Source organism: Pelobates fuscus, chromosome 13 (genome assembly GCF_036172605.1).
Source record: "Pelobates fuscus isolate aPelFus1 chromosome 13, aPelFus1.pri, whole genome shotgun sequence".
NCBI classification, from domain to species: domain Eukaryota; kingdom Metazoa; phylum Chordata; class Amphibia; order Anura; family Pelobatidae; genus Pelobates; species Pelobates fuscus.
Window position 1 is genome coordinate 38,570,725 of NC_086329.1, and position 6,000 is coordinate 38,576,724.

A 6,000-nucleotide genomic window follows, 5' to 3' on the forward strand; every position below is an offset into this window, starting at 1 on the left:
ATGGACGCTTGTCTGGACCTGGTTTTAACAAACAACGTTGATCTTTTGACCAACATTCAAGTAGGTGAGCACTTGGGAAATAGTGATCACAATATAGTGTCCTTTGAAATAAACTCAAAAAAACAAAAGCACATGGGGTATACTAAAACATATAATTTTAAAAAGGCCAATTTCAATAAGATAAGGGAAGCTTTACAATATATTGACTGGCATAAACTCTTTAGTGAAAAGAACACTGAGGATAAATGGATCATCTTCCAACAAATTTTAGAAAGGTACATTTCTCAGTATGTACCATTGGGAAATAAGTATAAAAGAAACAAATTAAAACCAATGTGGCTTAGTAGAGAAGTAAAACAAGAGATTAAAAATAAGAAAAGGGCATTTAAAGCATTTAAATCAGACAAATCAGATGCATCTTATAAAAGATATAAGAAAGCAAATAATGCGTGCAAAAAGGCAATTAAACTTGCTAAACTTCAAAATGAAAAAATGATAGCTAAAGAGAGCAAAACCAACCCCAAAGCATTTTTTAAGTACATAAATTCCAAAAAAACCAAAAATGAAAGTATAGGTCACTTAAAACTGAAACGGGGGTGTAAGTTAATGAAGACCAAGAAAAGGCAGGAATTCTAAATAACTATTTCTCCTCCGTATATATTAAAGAAGAACCCATGGCAATAGATGTGCAAATGATTGTTACTAAAAACTTGCAGAATAATTGTAATTGGTTAACTCAAGACAATGTGCTGCAGCAACTAAAGAAAGTTAATATAAACAAAGCTCCAGGGCCTGACGGTATCCATACACGTGTACTTAAGGAACTAAGTGTAGAAATAAGTGAACCTCTGTTTTTAATCTTTCAAGATTCTTTTCTTTCAGGAAGTGTTCCGGAGGATTGGAGGAAGGCAGATGTGGTTCCTATATTCAAAAAGGGTTCAAAATCCTTGCCTGGAAATTATAGACCTGTGAGCTTAACTTCTGTGGCTGGTAAAATATTTGAAAGGTTATTAAGGGATAATATTCAAGAATTCCTTGAGAAGAATATGGTTATCAGCAAAAATCAGCACGGTTTTATGAAGCACAGGTCATGTCAAACTAACTTGATTGCGTTCTACGAAGAAGTAAGTAGAAGTATAGATCAGGGTGTTGCAGTGGATGTGATCTATTTGGATTTTGCCAAGGCATTTGATACAGTTCCACACAAAAGATTAGTGTTCAAACTCAAGGAAATCGGTCTAGATGAAAATGCTTGTTCTTGGGTAGAACATTGGCTTAAAAACAGAATACAAAGAGTTGTCGTTAATGGTAAATTTTCAAGCTGGACAGAGGTGGCAAGTGGTGTCCCTCAGGGGTCTGTTCTGGGACCCCTTCTATTTAACATTTTTATAAATGATCTTGAAGACAGCATTGAAAGTCATGTTTCAGTGTTTGCAGATGACACAAAACTTTGTAAAATAATACAATGTGAGCAAGATATTACTTTGCTGCAAAAGGATTTGGATAGACTGGAGGACTGGGCACTCAAATGGCAGATGAAATTTAATGTTGAAAAATGCAAAGTTATGCACTTCGGCGTAAAGAATACACAAGCAACGTATACCCTTAATGGAAGCGAATTAGGGATAACAACACACGAAAAGGACTTGGGTATTGTTATAGACAACAAACTATGCAACAATGTGCAATGTCAATCAGCAGTGGCCAAGGCCAGTAAGGTATTGTCATGCATGAAAAAGGGCATTCATTCTCGGGACGAGAATATCATTTTGCCTCTCTATAAATCACTGGTAAGACCACATATTAAATATGCTGTGCAATTTTGGGCACCTGTTCTAAAGAAGGATATCATGGCACTAGAAAAAGTGCAGAGGCGGGCTACAAAATTAATAAAAGGAATGGAACATATCAGCTATGAAGAAAGGTTAACAAATTTAAACCTATTTAGTTTAGAAAAACGTCGCCTGAGAGGGGATATGATAACATTATACAAATATATTCGGGGCCAATACAAACCATTGTGTGGAAATCTATTCACAAACCGGACTTTACATAGGACACGAGGCCATGCGTTTAGACTGGAAGAAAGAAGATTTCGTCTAAGGCAAAGGAAAGGTTTTTTTACTGTAAGAACAATCAGGATGTGGAATTCTCTGCCTGAAGAAGTGGTTTTATCAGAGTCCATACAGATGTTCAAACAGCTACTAGATGCATACTTGCAAAGACAGAATATTCAAGGATATAATCTTTCAATGTAGGGTAATAACTGCTTGATTCAAGGATAAATCTGACTGCCATTCTGGGGTCAAGAAGGAATTTTTTGTCCTAGCTTGTTGCAAAATTGTGCTTCAAACTGGGGGTTTTTTTTTTTTCTTTTTCTTTTGGATCAACAGCAAAAAACAGGTGTGAGGAAGGCTGAACTTGATGGACGCAAGTCTCTTTTCAGCTATCTAACTATGTAACTATGTAACCAGTCACTAAATAATAGATACTATGCCCTTTGGCGAAACTATACAGTCACCCACGCTATAATTCCCTATATTTGAATTACCCGTCTATAACATACCCCAGTAACATCGTCTTTACAAACAGCAGTTACAGTACGGTTAGCATAGGTCAAAGTACAATTTAAGGTACCAGTACAATTAATAGTGGTTATGGTGTTAGACATGCAATATAGACGACAATTATTAGTACTTATATACAGTGTCAGTAATTATACAGGGTTATGGTACCGTGCGCTATCATACAGTTACACACTATTAACACTCTCGCTAGACGGCAGAGCTCACGCTATCTAGCAAGATATACACGCTACTAAACAATCTTTAACACATATACAATTCCCAACTAATCTATTGGCCAGTACCTTGATGGACTACCTAAAGCTATCTACATCCGTTTTGGTTAGCCACACTGCCCAAGCACCACATATAGCGAACTAGAGGGCGGAATTTACAACAGCACCCTTTTAGTCTAATTACTCTATCAAAAATCTAGTGGGTTCCAAATTTACACGCCTTCCCACTTAGCCAAGATAGGTTGAGATCTAGCGGACCGAATTTACACAGACGCCGCTTAGTCTCCCGGTCCTTCCGACCTAGCGAACAAAATGTACACCCTAGAACGCTAGTCTAGACAAGACACCGGTGTCCGCCTAGGGCTATTTACACAGAACCCCGCCTGACTCCATACCAAATTAAATGGTCTTACTAAAGAGCGTTCAATTGAGCAGTGCGCCTTCGCTCCTTCCCTCCACTGGAGGGGGCAGATTCCATACACAATTTAAACCCCTTACGGGCCTACCGCACAATCGGTATAACCCCTAGTGGGTCCGCCGACTAAAACAGCGGTCGTCTTACCTCCTCGTTCCTGAACCTGAGTTCACACTCATCGACGGGGACACCCCAGCACTTACTACGTAGAGGCCGATGATCTCCTGGACAACAGACCAGTGGCGCCGAGACAAAGGGTGGTCCACGCAGAAGTTCAGGGGTGCAGCCGTAGAGAACGTGGGCAAAGATAGACCGTCTCACGCCTCTGCTTCTCAGCTACCGTTGAACGATGAGCTTCCCGGCCAATGCACCAAATGATACCGGAGAAACTGACGGAAGCCAAGCACAGAGAGATGGACACAGGTTTATTCAGGAAGGAAGAGATTCTTTATTCGGTTCACCGATCGGGACTCAGAGGGACTAATGTCACCAAAATACAACAAGTTCTGAGCCCCGGACAATAGGTAAAATAAATTTAGTAGGCCGAGATTACCACGTGGCATGTGTACGTGCATATACTGGCGTATCTTATATAGGCACATAACTCCTCCCATAATAAGCTCCACCCGCACATTCTCTTAACCAATCAAAACAAACAAGAACTAACTTCCTGCTTGACCGCATGGCTTGTCCAGCACAATGGAGGAGGGGGAATACTATATCCGGTATTCTCGCACATGCTCCGTACACTACTGATCGTATCTTTGCCACGTGCAACCAACCGACCGATACGCCAGTATATGCACGTACACATGCCACGTGGTAATCTCGGCCTACTAAATTTATTTTTACCGAGATTCCACCACAACAGTGCAGGATTTAGGGATTACCCAGTTGTGTCTAAGGTGTTTTTAGAAGAAAAGAAAAAACACAAAAAACATTTTAGACATAACAGGGCAATCCCTAAATCCTGGAATGGTAAGGGGTACTTGCGGACTGGGTTGGGAACCCCTGTTTTACATGGTAGCATTAAAACTACAGGGCCACTGTACCCAAACCACTTTACTGAGATAAAGGAGTCTGGGTGCGTTTAATAGTGCTTTAAAGAGAAAATAGAATATATATACATATCAGGTCATTTCACTTGGGATGGAAGACTTGTGAAACAGTTAACTCTCATTTTACTCGAAGAAATCATTACATTTTGCATATATTTAGATTTTCAACTTTAAAACTTTTTGTTAATAATGTAGGACTTTTCTAAGCTAAATTGTAAAAAAGATATTGGCTTGCTTTTTACAATAGACTCACTCAGATAGCTTGGATTGCTTTACGCCTCTTAACTTTATTCTGTACATTATGCAATTTATAATAAGGAATATTAGGGAAAAAAAGTTGAAAGGTGCGGTCTATATAACAAAACAACTACAGCTCGGTGTAGTGTAATACGGCCAAGAGTCCATTATTAGCTCTGCAAAAAAAGGACTCTCAGAAAAAAAAAAAAGAATCTGAATTTCAGTGTGTGGCAATTTGATTATTCATGGTGAAAAAATCTGCGCAAAACAATTGTCTCAGGCAAAAAAATTTAAGCTAGTGTTACAGTATAAAAAGGGAAACAATATTGTGTGGAAAGGTGTGCTATCTGTAACTTAACTTCTTAAAGACACAGCTTCAGAAATAAAAGGCCAGCATGACGGACATTTTCTGTCGTGTCCTTCAGAGGTTAAAAGAGAGAAACAAAAAAAACAAAAAAACGCCACAACCACTGATTTGGGTGCAGCTCTCAAAACTTTTTGAGGAAAAAAATAAGCCTGTGCTATAGCTCACATTGGCCTATTACTGACATTTGTATGCACCCCCCCCCCTGCAGAAAAGGGAAACACATTGTATTTTGTATTAAAATGATAATTTTATTTACATGTTTATGTTTATACACCCACATACAAATGATTAAATAAAATTGCTATAAAAATTCTGCTCCACATATTGTGCATGACACCCTTTACCCAGGTATACATGTCTTTATTTATCTGAATTACTGACAATATACAATTATATATATATATATATATATATATATATATATATATATATATATATGTATAAACACACCTTTGTGTTTTACCTTATTTCAGTCACTGCTCCCCCAGGAACACCTGCTATCAGCCACCAACACTCTGTCAGCTGCACATCCGGCCTCTCCAGCATGGATGGAACCAGCAGTGCATGGCGCCCTCTGCTGTCTGAATGAAGAAACTACATGCGTGGGACTTCCAATACCTATAGAGATTCATGTTTATATAATATTTTATAGGATTTTTTTTATTTTTTATTTTTTTTATACCTTAAATGTAATTGTGCCAGCAAGCCAAGTAAGAGATGCCTATATGCTGCCTCTTGGGTAGCCATGCCTATGGTACCAGCAGCTTTAATGACAATATCTGCCCTTTCTCCTGTTTTGTTCCCAAATGTGAGACAAATCAGAAAAAAAACAAAAAACCTGGGATGGAGGTATGGGAGTCCAAAATCAGATCTGTCCCACTGGATTCAGTGCATTTGGAATGCATGGAGACATTTTGACAGTCTTAAATATTATTGCTGTCTTTCTCATGCCTCCCAAGTGTCCCGATTTAGGAGGGACAGTCCTTATTTTGTGCCCTAATTCTTCTGTCTCTTTTTGCTATCCTAATGTCCCTCTCTCTGTGAGCTCTATATTGTTGGTGTGTCTGAGTGTGACAGAGCCCCACAGCAATAAAACTCACAGTAATGTGTCTGTAAACCAAAG

The 6,000-nt window shown here is 38.7% G+C and overlaps 1 long non-coding RNA gene across 1 annotated transcript in view; it reads right to left on the reverse strand.

The window, feature by feature from the left end:
- LOC134582981 (uncharacterized) overlaps positions 1–5,378 on the reverse strand; it is a 108,566-nt gene extending 103,188 nt beyond the window's left edge. The window contains exon 1 of the long non-coding RNA XR_010086294.1: positions 5,328–5,378. This is a non-coding gene — a long non-coding RNA (uncharacterized LOC134582981). The remainder of the gene's footprint in view (positions 1–5,327) is intronic.
- Between the last annotated feature and the right edge of the window lie 622 nt (positions 5,379–6,000).